Source organism: Athene noctua, chromosome 3 (genome assembly GCF_965140245.1).
Source record: "Athene noctua chromosome 3, bAthNoc1.hap1.1, whole genome shotgun sequence".
Lineage (NCBI taxonomy): Eukaryota > Metazoa > Chordata > Aves > Strigiformes > Strigidae > Athene > Athene noctua.
In genome coordinates this window covers 9,147,860-9,166,838 of record NC_134039.1, presented here as the reverse complement: position 1 = coordinate 9,166,838, position 18,979 = coordinate 9,147,860, and the positions used below count along the sequence as shown (strand labels likewise).

At 46.4% G+C, this 18,979-nt stretch overlaps 1 pseudogene; it reads left to right on the top strand.

The window, feature by feature from the left end:
• Positions 1 to 1,107: 1,107 nt before the first annotated feature.
• On the top strand, positions 1,108 to 18,574 carry LOC141958363 (syntabulin-like; annotated as a pseudogene).
• The last annotated feature ends 405 nt before the right edge of the window (positions 18,575 to 18,979 follow it).

Below are 18,979 nucleotides of genomic sequence, written 5' to 3'. Positions count from 1 at the left end.
GTTTACCAGAACACATCACAGTTCCCAACAGAAGGGCTTTAACCCATTCAGGGCCCCTTTAAGAAACTGTGTTTTCATTTGTTGAGTTATCACCACCTAATCAGGACCAGCACCATCTGTTAATCCAATAGCTACTCCCAGTTGTAACATGCCTATCCCTTCTTCTATGGTTCGCCTGTTTCCTACCACAGCTGCTAGCTCACCAGGTGTAGGATATGCACCTACAACATAGTCATTGATATAGTGAAGCAGCTTGCACAGGATTACCGGCACCATCACACGGAGATGTTATCCGAGCCAAACAATTTTGAACATGAGCATCCATGGATAAAAGATTCATTCATTAAATTTAGCTCATCCCTCAATAAGGACAATGACTCCACCCCATTATCCCAAGCTCTAACCATCCAAGTTAGCAAAGACTCACTGGGTTGCTGTTGGAATGTCATTAGAAGCTCACATATTTCTTTCAGGGTGTATGTCCTATACTGATCAATCACATTACCACCTATTTGCTGGTTTTCCCACATTTGTACCAGTGGTCTAGCTTGCACAAGGGTTGGTCCTGGTTCCATTTCATATTCAGTCTCAGAGTCTGAATCAGAAGTACTCCAAATATTACTATCCTGCTCTTCAGGATTCCGTGTGGGACACAACACAACAGTCAGAACTTGTCCAATGGTTGCCAGAGTCTTCCCATACTGCCCCTGATGCTTATTCGCTGTTCTCAACACTAGTTGCTCAATTTTATGGGTTAAAACCTAACTCTTCTCTGTTTGGGTGGTAATAACCTCTTTCACTATAGTTTTTGCATCCCGTAAATCTCCATTTTCATGTTCTAGCTCTTTCACCATTATTATAATGCTAATACATCATCATCCAACACCTTAATTCTGGTTAGCAGAGCCCAACCTAAATTTCCTGCCAACTTTCATGATGTTTCTGAAGTGTCATGGAAAGGCAGGCTCCATAAAGTCAGTTCAATGTCCCTTGGGGTTATTTCTTCCCCCTTTGCCAATTCTGGGCAATCTTCTGGACTGGCCAACTTAGTAAGCAAAGCATCTATCAAACCCCACCACTCTGTCTGGGGCCATTCTGGCGTACCACATGAATGAGCAGCCCCATCTGAGCTCTCATTTTCCCCTTTTGCCGTTTTCAACCACAACAGTGCTGTTTGTGCATCCTGCCAACTACACTACTTGTCAGATCCAGGCAATGACACCGGACTGGCCTCCACCAGTGGTAACACCTTATCAGACCCAAGCAGGGTTGGATACTCAAAAACCATACACACAGAGATGATCAAAAGATTTTTATTACCTTGGTGTCCAAGCAGGGGTTCCCCAGTAATTACCTGAGTGAGGTAAATAGCAAGCAGGGAGGTTCCTGGCACCATGGAGAGACAACCCAAGGCAGGGAGCAAAGGGTGTGAGCTTACGAAGCTTATATGTGAGAATGCACATGTGCAATGAATCTACACGACGTGATGGCTAGTGGAGAGTCCTGCAAGTGAACATGTACAGGGAAAGTGCGTGACAGAGAAACCCAGCCAAGGACAACATAAGCAACAATATGCTACAGCGTGAAATAGACATCTCTCCTGCCTTAAAAAAGCATAAAGGGATTTGTCATAAAGAATCTGGGAAATAGCTGTACTGACCTCCATCACCTATATCCTTGACATTCTTCCACGTGCAACTGTACAGAAGCCAATGCTGGTGCCACACCTTAGGTTCTTGACACAACAACAGGTCAACATGAGAAATTTACAAGTGTGGTGGCTACTGCTGGAATGCCAAAAATAAAGGAGAAATATAGCCTGTGTGGGATCTAAAAAAGAAAGGAAGATCTTACTCTATATTACATTTTCCAAAATGAAATGTAATATGTAAACAACAGTCAAGATGGGATTAACAACTACCAACAAGTAAAACAGATTTCCTGGAATTATTCTGGAATCATATAATCCCTGTCCTAAGGAAGCTATCTGCCTTAAAGATGTGAGACAGTCAGTGGCATTTCTACAGTTGGTCAGCTACATTTTGGTTCATCAGATAGCATGCAGCCTGGGTTTTAAAAGAGACTGTACTGCATAGAAGAGTCAGAGTGGAACTGAAAATAACACATGAAGTTGAGGGGAGAATACACCGCATATTCACGATATGTAGTTGACAAAACTGGTATGCAGTCGACAAAAAAGCAATCCATTTGGCATGGCAGACTTGCCATGATTTAGATGCTGCTGACACCTCTGTCAGAAGCTGTCGTCATTTATGGGCTATTGTTATACCCAGGAACCAGCCAGCCTTCACTGGCACAGGACTGAGTGAGGCCCTGAGGCCTGAGACTGGGCCTGCCTGAGCCTTGAGGCATGGTCCTGCCTGGCTGAGGGGGAGCTGTGCGGGGAGGAGAGGGGTCAGGAGACCACCAGCACCCAGGGAAGCAGTAGGGGGGTCACAGTGGGGAACAGCACCCTGTGCCCGCTCTGTGAACGGCCACAGAGTGGTGCCTGCCGAGGAGCAGGTTGGGGCCAGGGGCCAGGGAGCAGGGAGGGCCAGGGTGAGAATGGTGCTCTGCTGCTGGTGGGCTTCCCGCAGTGGGGGGCTGCTGCTGCCAGCTTGCTTCCTCTTCTGCCACTGCAGATCTGTAAAGGAAAGGATGGGGAAAGGAGAGGGGGGACCCCTGGAAGCAGCCCAGCTGTGTTGCCCTCTCTCACTGCAGCAGGGGTGCCCCTGGGAGGCTTCCTGAGGCCTGGGCTCACACAGTGTGGGGAAGCTCGGCAATTGGCATTTCTCTCTTTCTTTTTCCTCCCATAGGAACCACTGCCTGGAGGTGGATCTGGAGATACTGTTATCGCCATCGACTCCCAGCCCTGTCACTCCAGGGCCTGCAAAGCACAACAAGGCCACAGCACTTGCAAGTAAGTTCAGCACTGTTGCTTGCTGGGAAGTCCTGGGGGGTGAACCCAGAAAGCTGCGCTGTGACAAAGCTCTTGCCAAATGTCCTGCCAAGTGGCAGGAGAAGTGGATGCTGCCCTGCTCTTTGCCTCAGGGAGGGACCCCGTAGGACTCAATGCCCACCTCCCTACAAGGAGATAAAACATGCATGGATGGGGATCCTCAACAAGACACCTCAAGAGACAGGCCTAACTGGTTTCGTTGTCCAGGTGCAGTCTTCAGCTTTGCTTGCCATCTGGCAGGTGCCCCAGTCTCCCTGGGGAGAGATACCTGCTGAGCACATCCATCTTTGCCATGTACATACTACGTGTTTCTGCTGTGGATGGAGATGGGGAGAAAGGGGATGTCTGAGGGCTAGTGCAAGCCAAAGGGAGACCAGGGGGTGTTCCCCAGCCAGCAGCCTGGGACTCCCACTTGGGCATGGAAGCTCAGGAACTGCTCACGCTGTGGCCATTCTCAGGGAAAAGCTAGAGCAAAGCCCCTCGGCAGCTTCACTCCCGGGCGTTTGCCAGAGGACCGAACTTTGGCCATGGTAGGACAAACTGCTGCATAGCCAGATGCTTGGGTGCAGAGCCATGTCTCCGCAGGGGAAGGATTTTCCTCAGCCCAGGCAAGAGCCTGTGCAGGTGTGGGAGGGGTCTCTGGGAGGACAGCCAGACAGGACAAGGCTCCCGCCCTTCAGAGCCATGCAGAGAGACACCCCCTACGAGATAGCTGTGTGATCTCAAGTGAGAATTGCTTGCTCAGCCAAAGAGAGAGCAAGGCCCACCCTGGAAATACTGCGGAAAAGTGGTCTTCATTTGCTCAACCTCTTCACTTCCTGCAATTATTTTCATTCCATTTTGGAAGGTGCGCCCGGAGCCCTCCCTTTGGGGAAGAGCTGCCAGCAGTGTTGAACGGTGCAGATGGAAATTGTGTTCCTCCTGGGTGCTGCTCTGTCAGCTCTCTGTCAGCAGCCGGCTTCCCAAACAGTGGCTTTTCAGCCTGAAAACGGAAATACACATGTGAAGAGCTTTGCTCAAGACTTGGCTTGCTGATAGACACAGGACTCCCTCTTTTTCAAGCAAAAGATAGCCCTGCAGAAGAAGAGGTTCTTGCAAGCTGCCTTCTTACTGCTCCCAGTGGCTCTTGGTGTATTTGCATGAGCAAACACGCTGGCTGCCAGCTTTTCTTCTGGGCCAGTCTGTGTGGAAACTCCCGTGACCCAGGTGCTTCCTGAGTATGTTTTTGACTAGGACTTGCTTTTGGACTACCAGTAGAACTGGTAGTCTCCCAGACATGCTGCTGCTCTGGCCGCTGGAGCAAACGGCTTGCCTAGTCTGCAAGTCTGCGAGAAAAGGGCATAGGCATTTTGAAGCATGAACTGGGCTTTTCCAGGGGTGCCACGCAGGGGGATTACTGATGGAGAGGCCCCTCTCCTAGCCCGTGCAGCCTCGTCTTGGTGCTCTCCGAAGAAGTGAGGGGAAATGAGGAACAGCTCTGGGGCACTGAGCACACCTGAAGGTGAAGACTGCACAGTCCCCTCAAGCCTGCCTGGGGTGATGGCTCCGGGTCAGAGGCATGTCCTCTTTCTGCGCCCCATGTTCCCCACCTCCTCAGCTAACCTGCTCCCCCACCCCAAAGGCAACAGGAAGGAGACAAGATGTCTGCAGACATCGCTGGCAACCCTGGTCAAATAACTCTCTTTGTGGTGTGAATTGCAGCTGCTGGTTACTGCAGGACCTTGTGGCCGGTGTGGACAATGCGGGCAAACGGACTGATGGTCAGTGACTCTGGCAGGATGGGCGCTTCCTGCAAGAGAGCACTGCTGACAGTGGCTGGGTAAGTCACGGGTCCTTCTGCTTTCATGCAGGGTGACCCAAAGAAGCAGCAGCTTTTGCCATGTCTTCCTAGGGAAGTCTCTCCTGGGAAGCCCCACAGCTCTGGCAGTGGAGACTCTAATGGAGTGTTTTTCCTTTTCAGGAGCTGACAAGTGTGTTTGCAGTGCAGCTGGAGACCCAGAGGTAAGAGACGTTTCCTGAGCTGGAGCTGGTTCTGTGCAGAAGCGCTGGCTGGCCTTGTGCTGCCTGCACTCATTTTCCTGACAGCCAGGGCTCCCGTACTTCCCTCCAGCCTTTGCCTTTTGCTCCACCTGGTGAGGAAAGGAAGGCGGTGCAAAGCAGAGAAAGCACACATCTCTCTGCTCCTTCCTGAGCTCAGACGCTCCCCAGAGGGCATGGGCAGCTCTCTGACAAGAGCGGCCTTCCTCTTCCTGCAGGGATTTGCAGGCTTAGTTGGCAGAGCAAACCCAAAAGATGCAGCTTCTCCTGGAGGAGGTGGCTCGACTGAGGTTGGAGATCAGCAGTGCAAAGAAGGTGACACTGAGTTTTGGGGAAGGAGGCTTGGCTGGGCAGAACCCCTGAGAAAGCACTCCTTGGGGTTGTGGGTGGGCTCAGCCTTTGCCAGGGGCTTGCTCGGTGAGCTTCTGCCTGTGCAGGCCCTTCTCCAGGCCCAGTGTAACTGGGCAACTTAAGGCAGCGGAGGACTCCCGAGAGCCTTCCCTCGGCACGCCAGTGCCTGTAGCTGCCCTGGCCGGGCTCCTGAAGCAGTGGTAAGGCCCAGGCCTGCTGACGGAGTAAACCATTGCCGCTGGGGCCTGAGCCCATCTCCAGGCTGACCTGGAGAGCATGGGGACAAGGGGGTGTGGACCTTCATCAACCCACCTCAGGGCTGTGGCTGCGGCCACAGATACTGTTCCTCAGTCCTTATGGCTTGCACCAGCAGCAGAGCATTGCTCAGCTCTGTGGACAAGACTTGACTTGCATCTCTCATAGGTACCCTTTGCCTCTGTGGGTGCTAGTAGCCACTCTGGCCTGCCTGCTGACATGGTCCTCTTCTATGTTCATTCACATCTCTCCGAGGAAGTTCAGGAAGTGAACCAGGCAGTGTCCATGACGGCTTTGGAAGTAGTCTACGCCAAGACGTCTGACTGGGCCCTGGAAAGCAGCCCCATCTCCTTGCCCTGCGCTTGTCTGTAGCACTCTCCAGAGGAGGCTGCTCCGGGCACTGGTCTCCAAAGTGTAGGAGCTTAAATGCTTCATGGAGTTGTCGAGCAAGGCTGTGGCAGCATGGCTCTCTCAGACTCCCTCCCAGTCCTGCTCTTGGCCTCTGCATGGCTGCCTCTGGTGCTGCCCCAGCACATGTTCCTCTGCTGATGAAGGGGCTCTCTTCCTCTCCACTGCCTTTGGAAAGGGAACGGCTGGGTCTCCCTTTGCTGCCCATGCAGCAAGCCCTCAGCTTTGCTCTGCTGTTATTCCCCTGGGCACATGTTGTCTCCCAGCCCCTCAGACCTTCTCCTTGTGGCACTGTGAGAGCAGCAGTCACCAGGAACAGGGATGCCGTCACTGCCCTGCACAGCTGTGAACACCTACCAGCCTGGTGACGAGAATGGGACCAACTGATGTGGAGCTGGCCAGCGACACCAGAAATAGTGTTTGAGCACCAAGTCCTCCTAGTCTGCAGCCTCTTGCAGTAATCTGTTCTCCCTCCCTTACAGGTGCCACCACTGATGTGCAGAGCTCTACCAAGACCTACACCTGCAAAGAGGATTGGGGCAGCAGGATTTTGGGGTTCTTTTGCGCTGCCAACCCTCCTGACACTATTTTGCAGGTATCATAGCAGAAATCATCAGTGCCAGTTTCCTTCCTTCCTTCCTGTGAAGCTGGGGACCAACCTCAGGGATTCTTCCCTCAGTCCAGGGCAGCGCTGCTCCAGCCCACAGTGTGGATCAGATTCCTGAAACCAAAGCTCGAACACAGGGCTGGGCTTGCTAGACATCAGTGGTTCCCCTCAGGAGGGGAACAGAGCTGAACTGAGCAGAACTGCTGCATCTTGCCCACAGTCCTCTGTCACAACTGGGTGCAAGACTTTCTCCCTGACGACCCCGTTTCCACACTCATCCCTAACAGTGTTAAAGGATTTCACCAGACTGGGTATCTCTAGGCTTGCTTTATTAACAACTCAGAGCTGGGCCATCACCTCAGTGAGTGGCAAGAGCTAACAAAAAGTGTGCTCTATATTTATGATACAACATACAATACAAAGAGTCTTTGGGGATTTTCCAGGAACTTTCAACTCTCAGTTCATCATCAATTTCAAAAATCCATAGTATTCCACAGTTTCAGCTTCGTTTCGTCCTAATTCCTCTTTGGACACTACTATTCACTGACACAGTCTTTGGTCATCATAGTTAATTATCTTCTGAACAATCTTAATCATAATTCACTTTTAGACTTCTGAGAAAAGACTCAAAATGTTCTATTTAACATATACTTAATCTATGTCTAGCTCTTCATTACTTAGCCTTTCTAAGTTGCTTAAACTGTCAGTATTGTTCCTAGAGCACCTGTGCTCTATTAATTAAACCTATAAAACAATATCTATTTATTAATTATTCCTGCTAATAATAATATCCTAAGAGAAAAGAGTTTTCTAGAGCTTGTTCCTTTTACAACAGTGCCTTTTCAGGGGTGGGAGGTGGGCAGTGCCCTGCAGAGCTGCTGGGCAGAGGTGTTTCTGTAAGGCCCTGACTAGGGTGGTTTCATAACCAGTATTCTCCTCTTTTCCTGGCAGTGTTGGGAGAACTGAGTGGCATGCAGTGATGGTAGCAAAAGGAGAGCGAGGGCAGGGTCACGCCTGTGGGAGCACGAGTCCTGAGGGATCCCTGGCTGCAACCACTGCCTTCCGCAGAGCCAGGCAGACACATGGCCATTCTACCCAAGCAACTTTGTTGTCTTGCTGCTGTGGAGAAACAGGGATGACTGGTGGCAAGAGCTGTGGGTCAGCACCATCACTCCATCCTGTGACCTGCCCACAGGCTGGACAGTGTCCTCTCCTCCGAGCATAGCACGCCCCTTCTTGCCCAGTGCTCTCCCGCCTGCCAGGAGGAAGGTAGGCAGAGCAGAGAGCGGGGCCTTGGTGGGATTGCACCTCCCTGGCCTGTTTCAGCACAGAGCAAGCGGCAGAGGGAAGGGAGATGCAGAGGATCTCAGGATACAGAGGAGGCCAGGTGCCTTCCCCCTTCCCACGTCCCCAGCCTCCCCATCAGTGAGCCTCAGGTGGCAGCAGATGCTCCCACCTGCCTTTGAGAGCTTGTTTCTGAGCAGGAGCAGGAGCAGGGCTGGCAGGGGGAGATCCATTGACGGCACTGTTGCTCTTAACACCCCTGTTTCTTTTTCCCTTTTTCTCTTCACAGAACACACTGCCTCCCAGAGGCTTTTTGTACATCCAGCTTCTTGTAAAGAGCAACCAGGGAAACCCAGCATAGACCCACATTTATCATAAAGTTGCAGATTGATGGAATGGTGGCAAAACCAGAAAGCCTCAGCTGAAAGCAGAGAAGGAAAAGAAAGACAGAAATAAAAAAGAAGAAAAGCAGAGGAAAATCAGTAAATGATGTGGCAGTTCAGATAAGTGTAGATGATTTGTCTCCAAAGTGGGGTGCGCAAGAAGACCCCTTGGGGGGGGCAGGCAGGAGTGCCCACTGACATGGCTACTGCAGTAGCTACACAGGCCAGCTGCAGTTCAGGGTCTCAGGCACAAATCATCTGCAGTTAGGTACTTATCTCCTTCCTCACAAAGAAAATAAAAGGACATCCCTTTTACTTAGTTCAGTAAAGGGAAAAGGAACTTCTGTTTAGGTCTGTTTGCCTCTTTTGGAAGAGTCTCACAAAGGAAGTGTCTCCTGATAGCAGGCTGAGGGGATGCAGGAAGTCTGCTCCTGGGAAGCTCTTCCACTTTGTGTAATTTAGTAACTGTTGTATTGGGGGTTTGAAGCCAAGTTCCCATCAGGCACCCAGAAGGCACTCCTTTCTCCCTCTCCTGCTGGTCCATTAATTGTCCTGATACAGCTCCAGAATACAGAAAGCGGGGTGCCCACCATTAAAGGGAGATTCTTGCCTCGGGATGCCTGCAGTCCCGAGCTTTGCCTTGAGCTTGGCCTGTGAGAGAGCCATGGCTCCAGCTGCAGATCCCAGTGAGTGGGGGGGGATGCAGATATGGGATTGTGCAGGGAGTGTCTGAGCCACCAGGCTGGTGGATGGGGTGAGACCAGTGCCAGCCGATTTGTCTTTTAGCTCCAAACGCCTGTTGGTAGAGATGCAGATGTCTGGGGTATTGTGGGGATGTGCTCCTGCCTCTGGAAAAGATGTGCTGTGAGAAGGGTACTGCAGTCTAGAGGTCAGAGTTGAGGCAGGTATGGAAGATGGCAATAGCTGTGATCTTTAGTCAAAAAATTTTATTTTTGTATATTCTGATGCCTCCTAGCTGATGCCTGCAAGCAGTTGGTACTAATTGTTGTAAGGAGCTTCAGACAAGAATGCACCAAGGACATAATTTTTGCCACTATGATGGGTACATCCCAGGGAGGGCAGAGAAACCAACAGACATCTGTGGTAGTCAAAGATAAGAAAGCTGAGAAACTTTACAGACTGAGCAATGAGCCAAGACAAGGCCATATATGAAAAAAACCTCAGAGTTCATAGAAAGGACATTAAGAGACACCCTTCAATCACCACTAGGGACCACCAGAGACCACGGAAAATCCCCATGGAAGCCCTTCAGAGATCCTTCCCTGAATTTTAGTACGCTTGTGCAATGCATTAATATATGCATTAGATCCTCTGAAAATAGGTGTGTACTTCTCGGAAATTACATGAATATTGATTTCTTTTATTGTATATAATAAATGTGCTTTTGTCTTTCAGCATGGCTGTTAGGTGGAATGATCTCCCATGCATCAGCGCTGCTATATAGAATGCCTGTCTTCTAAAACTTCAGACTAAGTCTTAGGGGCTTCTTTTGACACCAAATTTATGGTAACAATTCAATCATTTTTTTTCTCTCCTTTGCTAATCCAGTATCAAATATGAGTCAAAAAGAGAAGCCGATGCTATATACACTGTACACTCTTAAGTATTTGTTTTAAGATATATGTGAGGTCAAGCTAGATTATGCTTTGCAATTTGTGTATTTACTGAAGTGAATTTTCTGCTTTTCCTGACTGTTTTCTGTGGTTTTTAGCCTCTTCACCTCCACAGAAGAAAATACTGTTCATGTGAAAGAGGCCATTAAGAATCTTTCCTTAAGAGAGTTCTTTTAAATTACAATCTCTATTATTTATGCCAATGTTTAAAATAGCTTTCTGATTCTCTGGTTAAACTATTCTGAACCTATTCCAGCTACATTTTACTATACACAACTCCCACCAACCATAAGTTTTTATTTCAAGTAAATTTTTATGAAATAACATGCTTTGCAGCCAGAATCCTGTGTTGCTGTTACATGGTTTTCTTTACAGTTTTCCAGCTATATTCCTCCTCCCATGATAAACAGTGTTGCCAGTATTTATTTTAATTTTAGAATATACAAATTGCATTCCTTTAATCTCCTTTCATAAACAGTGCCCTGTAATCCTGTTACCATTATTGTTCAGCTTTTTTAGAATTCCTCTGTGTTATTATTTTAAAATGAGAATCCTGGGATTTGAACTGTTTTCTGATCAATGTTTACTCAAGAATTGATAGATTATTTAGTTTTCTACTTTTCTTTACATCCCCTATTTCTTTTTTGTCTGCCATCTTACAATATTCAAAGTGGAGCTATGCAAATAACTGATTTGGGGGTTGCTGTCCAATCAAAACATTAAAGAAAACCTTTGTTTCATACTGAACAAAGATGATAATCAATCTAAAATATTTAGAATGTTTGGGGAGACTTTTAAATGGGTTTACACCTTTTTTAAAAGAATAGAGAAACGTGACAGTTTTCAAAACTGAAGTGTCATTTCAGACACAAAGTAGAAAATTCTAGTTTTCCATTTTCTGGCCATGTTTACTTCAAATCGTAAGCAGTTTCAGTATTCTCTGAACTTTGGTTTTTGCTGACCAAATTACTCACCTAAAAATTTTTGTATCCCTCAGAGTGCTTACTTTTAATAACTTTTGAGCAATATTGAGTGGATATGTCTATATATTCCTTCTGCTTATATATCTGTATTTATATGTAGGCATTGTGTCATCCCATGCAGTGGGTTATGAGGAGGGTGAATCTTTTGAATTCCCTGGGAGCCTGCATGACGGTGAAAGAGTCAGATTCTGCTTGGAGAGACGCAGGGCAGGCCGGGTGGACAATGACTCAGAAGAACAATTGTGCTGATGACCTTATTAACTGACCCCTTTAATAAGTGAGTGGAGACAATTTGGCAACAATCAGCTGATAACTGTCCAGGGAATAAATAAAGGCACTTTGGTGATAATACTGTTTTCTTAATAACCCATCAATGATCAACTGATCCCAATTCGATTTGTGCAAACCTTATACACATGAATATATGTAAGAAAGAGAGAGAGAGAGTAAAAAGAGGAAAGAGAAAAGAGAGGAGGAGGGGAAAGGAAAAGGGGAATCACCACCTTTGGATCCCGTATTGTCGCAGAGTAGCTGGCTTGGTCTGTAGGTGATGGGTCAACAAAGATACATGTGAGGTATTGCCTTTATATAGTCTTTCTTGTGCATATGAATTAGGTTGTTTCAGAAGGTTCTCATTTTCTCTGTCTTGTACATGCACAGTTAGGCAAATTCTGTCTCTGCGCAACAATAGGAGGGAGGGGGAAAGAAACAGCCCACTGCCCCACCTCTGCAGAGCTCGCTCTGCTTCTCCCCCACAGGACATCCCACTTGAGTTGTTTGAGACATCCTCTTTACGAACAGTTTCTTGTTTATGAACAGTTTGTGACAGGCCTAGAAAGCTAAGGGAATGTCTTTATCTTAGTCATACAAATCGCACTTATTTGATTTCCCTATGGTATAAGGACATCGGGTAAGTTGGTGGTTGCTGGGCTCAAGAGTAGAAGCTCGACCTCAAACAACTAAGCAGGTTTTTGCAGATAGCAGTGGCATTTTGAATACTTAGCCTGTTTAAACAGTGTTATTTTACTTGCTGTTATGTGCCTAGATATCTAAATCCTGCGGAAGTTGTTCTTTAGATGCCTTGATTCTGGTTTTGTTCTTATCTGACGTTATGAGTCTGAGCTCAGGAAGAGCCAAGGAGACGGGAGAAATGCATGTCCAGTCCCTGTTCCAATAAATACACCACAGTTAAGAAAGTAAAATAAAAACCAGCATCTGGAAGAACAACTAGGTAGACGTTGCCCAACTTTGCTCCAAACTTCAGACCGTAGAGCTTAGTTGTGTTGGGTGTGGGGCTTGGGTAGGGTCTCCTGCTGGAGGTGGTAGCTGTGGGAAACTCAAGCCTGTTTGGATTCCACCACGTAGCAGGGGGTAATGACAACAGGCAGGCATCGTAATGGGTGGATTTATGGAGGATCTGGAGAGGGCCGTGATAAACTGAGAGGATGGGAAGACTCATCCAGTTCTTACTGCTGGATGAGGTGCATGTCCCAGATGGTCTGATGGGGAGATAATGTAACCTACTTTATAGTAGTGTATCTTTAGATATGCTGTTGCATAAAATATATTTAAAAGAAATGAAAAACCTATAGAGTTTCATATTTTATTAGTATTATGAGCCTTGTCTTGCTTCCACACTGAGGCACTTCATTACAGGTCTCCTGTTCCTCCCTTCTGAAACTCTGTAAGTAATAGTAAGCTGTTGGCTTTGACATCCGGGCACTTGGCAGGCTGTGAGTGTTTGCTGGAATTGGCAGAATGCAGCGTGACTGCAGAGCCTCAAGGATTAATAGGCAGAAAAAGCACAGGCTTCATGTCTGTCATTAATGTTTCTTAATGATGAGGGTGCTACTGGGGGAAAAAAGCAGCAAAAGACAGCAGTCATAACTTGAAATGCATTGCCCTCAGACTTGGCTTTATTACTATAAGAATATAGTTGAGGCAACCAATCAATATACTGGGCAGGGGTTTACTGTTCTTTTCAGTAGGTGACACTTGAAGTCTATTAGTTTTTTTTAGTAGTTTCAAGGTGTGAGTTCTAGTAAATAATGGAATAGCTTATGGCAAATTTTGCTTTTCATCCTGGGGCTGCAGGGTTGACTAAGTTTTAATAAGCTCATATGCATCCTGAGTTTCAGGCATCCGGTTCTGCTGCTCAGCTCTCAGTGTTCCTGTCACAGATATTCTTGAACTTTTCCCATTTTTCCACTTTTCCTATTTTTGTGATTCATTGTTATTTTGAAAACAGTCTTTGAGTTCTAATTTCTATCATGTTTTCACTCTTTCCTTTTCCTTTCCAGTGAGTGAAGTCGATTTTAGCTCTTCAAGGAGCAAGGGCAGTATTTCAGTACGTGAAGTCCAGGTGTCTGCTGCTGGAAGGAAAATATCTTATTTTTCTTACAAGTAAGCAAAGCAGTTTTTCCTGGATAGTGCAAGTGTTGCTAGTGCAGAGACAGAATACTATGTAAGATCTTGTAGCTAATACATACAGTATCAGTATTGTGAGTGTTAATTTGGGTACCGCTATGCTCTTGGTCAGCACTTACTCTGATAAGAACTGTGATATGAGAAAGAAGAAAAAAAAGCTGTATTTGGGGAACAAAAATTTGTCAATATGCCAGATCAGCCAACTGGTTTTCTTTTGTTGTTTATTCATAACAAGTATGGGAGTACCATCAGGTAAGACAGAAAAGGCATTGGTTGGAGTGGAGGAGCAGACAACTGGGTGTATGTTAGTTAACAGCAGTACTTCTAACCAGATAACCTTAACCTTTTCATCTTTTCACTGTTTTGTCTTTGTAATAAACTGTCAGCTCAGAATATACCTTTCCAGATCATGACCTTATTTTTTGTAGGAAGAAGTAGACAATATTGTCTTTGATGCTTTTTTCTTAAACACCCTTGCCCAACATTTATAGAAATAAAACTATATGCAATTTTTTTAAAAAAATCCTGATTATCTATGTAAATGCACCCTTCATAAAAGATTTCTGTAAGATTTCTCCCTATCCTGTCTGAAGTGCAAATCCAGACAGCTTGTGGATATGGGGGCGTTTGGGTGGAGCGGTGCATGTTGTGCTCTGCCCACCAATCCCTGCTGGTTACATTTTCTGGAGTAGGTGGAAAGAGTTCAAATGGACAGAGCTGCTTTCCTGACCTTTCTGGAAGGGCTGGCAGGAGGGCTGTCATCAGGACACCCATATGCTTAAGTCACAAAGACGTCTGCAAGGTTGCAGTGTGCCCCGGTGTGCAGATCCGCTGAATGATGCTTAATAAGCAGTTTACTATCTGTGTCATGAGACTATTAGAAAATTAAATGTTACTTAAGCGCTCTCTAGATTAAATCAAACAAGTAAAAGTACTTGCAGGGGGGAAAAACAATACTAAGTATAACATGAAGGTCTAAAATCACCTTCCTTGCAGTAAGATTATGTATCATTTTATATATTATTGTGCATTTAAATGTAACTTTAAATTAGAGCCTACTGACCTACTTAATTGGACAGAAGTCCTCTCTAACAGTGGTCCTTCAAATGCATTGCTGTGTTACACAGTCTGCAAATTCTGCCTCACACAAGAGTTGATATTGTGCTGTACAAAGTGGAAAGAGATGTCTCCTTTGCAATATGTTCACTTTCAACTGTTTGACTTGACTTGCTATGAAACATTTCAGTGTTGTCACAAACCACAGCCCTGCACTTCATTGCAAAGTAATTATTAAAATCACTCAAACCGCAGGGACATGATGAAGATTTGCAGCAGCCACTCAACCATCTGTTACTTATAAACTGTTGCATTTTCAGAGAAGGGAGGAAACCAAGTCAGACAATTTTGAGAAGAGATTTTGCTTCATAATCCTGTGGTATTTAGATGTTTATGTTCAAGCCTTTTCTTTTGCTGGATGGATTTGCTTTTCCCCTATTTTTTTACAGACCAGCCCTTTCATTACAGTTTGGAAGAACAACTTCCATGAGAGGATGAAGCCATCAGCAGAGTAGTGAGGGAAGACAAACCAAGTGAGCAGGCGGGGAATGCACGTCAAGAATCTGTCCCCAGAGCACCCCAACCCTCTGGCAGCTGCTGGGCAGTGCAAGTATCGATTGCCTTCAAGCACACAGTTGACAGTCAGATTTTTTAATACAGAGTGGGAGAAGAATGGTAGATCTGTCTGAGGGAAACTGGAAGGAACAAGGGAAAGGCCATGCTTTTCTTTGTCAGTTTTACTACCATTTTAGCCTGCTCCCAGTGGGCTTTGAACTATATCTAAGCAAATGAATAGCTGACAATGACGGCTGAAGCACCCAGTTTGCCAAAGGCAGAAAAGAACAGTGGCTCAAACAAAATCTGTTTTCACTGCACTCTGTGGTCCCTCAGGCCGCTTGCTGAGGAGCATGAAAGCAGTCTTATCAAAAACCTCCATGCACGGGCATCTTTCTGCAGGCCTGGCTGGGGAAAGCTGAAACGTGGTTCTTTTGTCACGGTCCAGGCTGTAGTCCTCTCATTACTTAATGTAGCTGGAGGTTCAGGGAATGTGGATGGTCTGATGGAGTCAATGGGACCTGTGCCATCCACAGAGAAATGTGAAAACAGCCGAGGTTTCCCAAGATCATGTAATTCAGACTGAGAGCCCCAGAGTCAGTGACAGAATGTGCTGATGACTTCAGGACTTTTCTTTCTTCCTGGCTACTCACAGTTCCCTATCTGTTTTAGTGTTTAGAGAACTTTGTTCTCTCTGTAAAATAAGATATGTAATGTGTTGCACGATGAGGATAATCCAATATGCTTTAACCATGTTGGTTTCCCTCCAGCTGTAGCCCTTACGTCTGGAATAATGGATTCTATCCTACAAGTCTAGAGCCAGCCTACCTGCTTCCCGTGAAAAGGGCCCTTTGTCAACACTGGAGCTGGGTGCCCTTGGCAGTGGCTTGGCTGCCTGCTCTGGGGCACACCACCCATTTTGTGTGAGGGGATGTCTGGGTAGTTTAAAGTTAAATGTCTCGTTTGATGTAATGGCACTGAAACCAAGTATAGTAAATAGTAAACTTTGCACTATAGCCACAAATCAGCCTTTTCCTCAAGTACTTTTTGCCAGAGGGAGTCACTTATGCAGACACTGGGGAGCCCCAAATGAGTCAAGCTTTGTATCAGTCTATTTGTATCTTTCTCTCTGTATCCATCAGTCTTTTTCTTTTCACCAGGACTGAAGAACTGTAGGAGTGATGTTACGAGATGGTTTGGGTTTTTTCCTTTTCAGGCAGAGAGATACATTTCTTGTGTTGACAATCACAGCATCAAGCCACAAAATTGAGTGCAGTATTTGAGTCCTCTGCAACAGAAGGAAGTTACAATACAGCATTTGAAAGCAAAGATGAAGGAATCTGAGAGCAAACTTAAGAGAAATGTGTGTTTCACTTCAGAAATCAGAGTTAGAAAGAATAATTCCGGAGCATTTAGGGGTGGTAATCCTGAATCTTTTCTTGACCACATAAAGTTTTCACGAAAAATTTGAAATGTGATCAGTCTGATTAGGTTGTCTTCTGGTGTTTCAGGTTTCATAGCGTGCTCAGTGAATATGTACCATGCAGTTTAGTTCTGGATATGGCTGTCTCTTTTATCTTTTTTTGAACTTTCTCAACAGAATATTTTTAAAGGCTAATTTTTTATCAGTCTAATTCAGCATCGAGACCTTTTATACATAAAACACTTTCTACGCAAGCATGTGTTTCCTTAATCTCCTGTTGTACTTCATTCAGTGAAATATGATTAGCAATGTCCCGCTTCTCCTGTAGTGAAAGAAAAGCTCTTATACAAACCAGTGTGCCCGCTTGTGTTTTTGTTAATTGGATATTGAATTTTTCACCATAGCCCTTTGTATGGACGCTAAGCAAAGAAGTGACAATGGAACAGACACAGGAATAGATGTTGTCTCTTCTACTAAAGCTGCACTCTGAGAGCTGGCTCTCCAGCATACAAAACCCAAGCGAGCACAAAGGTGGGGCTGGATGGAGCCCCAGGGACCCCTTGTCCAGCTCCAGATTGCCCAACTTCTACATCTGTGAGGGCTGGATCTCACATGGGGGCCCCCTCTCCCCACTTGCTTGCAGGTTGAGGCAGCAGCCCCTGTCTCCACGCAGGGCTGGGTGGGTGCAAAGCAAGCCAGGTGCCTGCAGCCCCAAGCTGTCCTGCTGCCTGTGGCCTGTGTTGGCTCTGGCTGCATGTGCCAAGCTGCTGGCAGGCGTGGGGGACGCATCCAGGGAGCCATCCCCCATTCCCTCCAAGGCTGAGGCAATAGGTGAGACGTTAAGTGCTGTACTGTTTGGACCTGACCTAGAGGCCACCACTTGCACCTCAAAATGTGCAGGATTACGGCACAGCCCACAAGGCTGCTGGCTGTGTGGTGAGGTCAGGGAGTCCAGTTAGTGCTCAGCCAGCGTGACTCAGCAGCTGGTTACATCTCTGCCAGCTCTCTCAGAGGCAGCAGTAAATGGTGCATGGAGGAACTGGCTTCCTTCTAGGAGCATCTCCACAGTATGGCCATCCCAGTTGCATTGACTCTTTAACTGACCAGTCAGCAGCAGTGTTACAACATTTTTATTTAGCTAGAGGGAAACAGAAATAGAAGAACTCAAGGTTCAACTGGAACAGATGAAGGAAGACTCGATTGAAGAAGAATGTAACCATGTGGAGTTGGAGCTGGCCTTCGTGGAAGCAAGAAGGGAAATTAAAGAACTCAAGCAGGTTACTGAAAGCAAGAAAAACGGCTTGGTTGATAAAGACAAAATTCAGAAAAACTTCATAGACATAAGCATTGAAAACTGGAAGCTTTGCTCCAGAGCATGGGGATGGCTCAGAACAGCACCGTGAGAGATGAGCAGTGCCTGGAGTACACCTGTGACCATTAGCATTGTGTGCCATGATGCCAGATGGCCTCACCACAGAGGCTCTGGAGGAGGTGGCAGACGGTGGGCTGCTTTTTAATAAGGACACAGCTAATGGGACTGATTAATCTGAAGAGAGTTTGACCACCACAGCCTCTGAATTGGGTGATCCAGCTCCCTCCAGTTCTGCTTGAAAATGTTCTGGATGAAAAACTAACTTCTTTCCAGGAGGAGGAGAAAATCAGCAATGTGATGGTGGAACAGGCCATCCAGGCTGATGTGGTGCCTTATAGCCTAGACGTGGAGCACCTCATTCAGAACATCTTCAGAGCTCAAAATGCCTGTCCTCTAAACCCACCTTCTTCACTGAAGGAATTGGGTGAGTTTTCTCTTGGAAGCATCAGTGATACTGGTATCACAGTGGACTTAACTCCAAGTGATCCGAACTCTGTCATCCTTTTGTCTCATATGGAGTCTCTGTGCAGGAAGGTGGAGCACGGAGTTAATAAAAAACATTTAATGAAAGAACTTGATTTTGCAGAACCTCATGATGATGAAGCCTTTGGGTATGTCAATACTGTCTCTCAGACAGGAATAAAGAGGAGATACTGGAGCAGCATTCTGCCTCCTCTAAGACCTTCTGGCTGTAGCACCTCCTGTTGTACCAACTATCATGTGGGCTTTCAGTACTCAGGAGGGACAAGTCCCATTTACAGTATGAGAGCATCACTCTGCAGTTGCTGCCTGGTGGCCCTGCACTCTTTGTGCCCTACATCCTTCAATATCAAAACCTAAAGTCCGCTCTGTCCCTGGGCACCAGTTGGCTGAGGCAGAGAGAAAGAGGGATGAGATAGATCATTAAAAGCGATGTTTTAAAGTCTTAATGTTTTGGAACCTGATAATCATTCAAACCCTTTCAAATACTATGTATAAATGTATTGTGCTTTAATTTCTTGTTTATTTGATTTCTTTATTGTAAATTACCTTTGTAATCACATGTTCAGGAAAACACGTTAGAAACGTCAAGCGTGTGTGAGTGTTTTATTGTAGCAAAGCCATAAAAAATACCCTGTCTCAGCTGAGCTATCGGGCACAGTCAGAGCTGGAGGAGGCACAGTATCAGGCTGCAAGAAAACATCAGGACGCAGAGAACAGAGTTAGACTGAGAAAACCTAATTACAGATCCGGGTGTGAGCACTC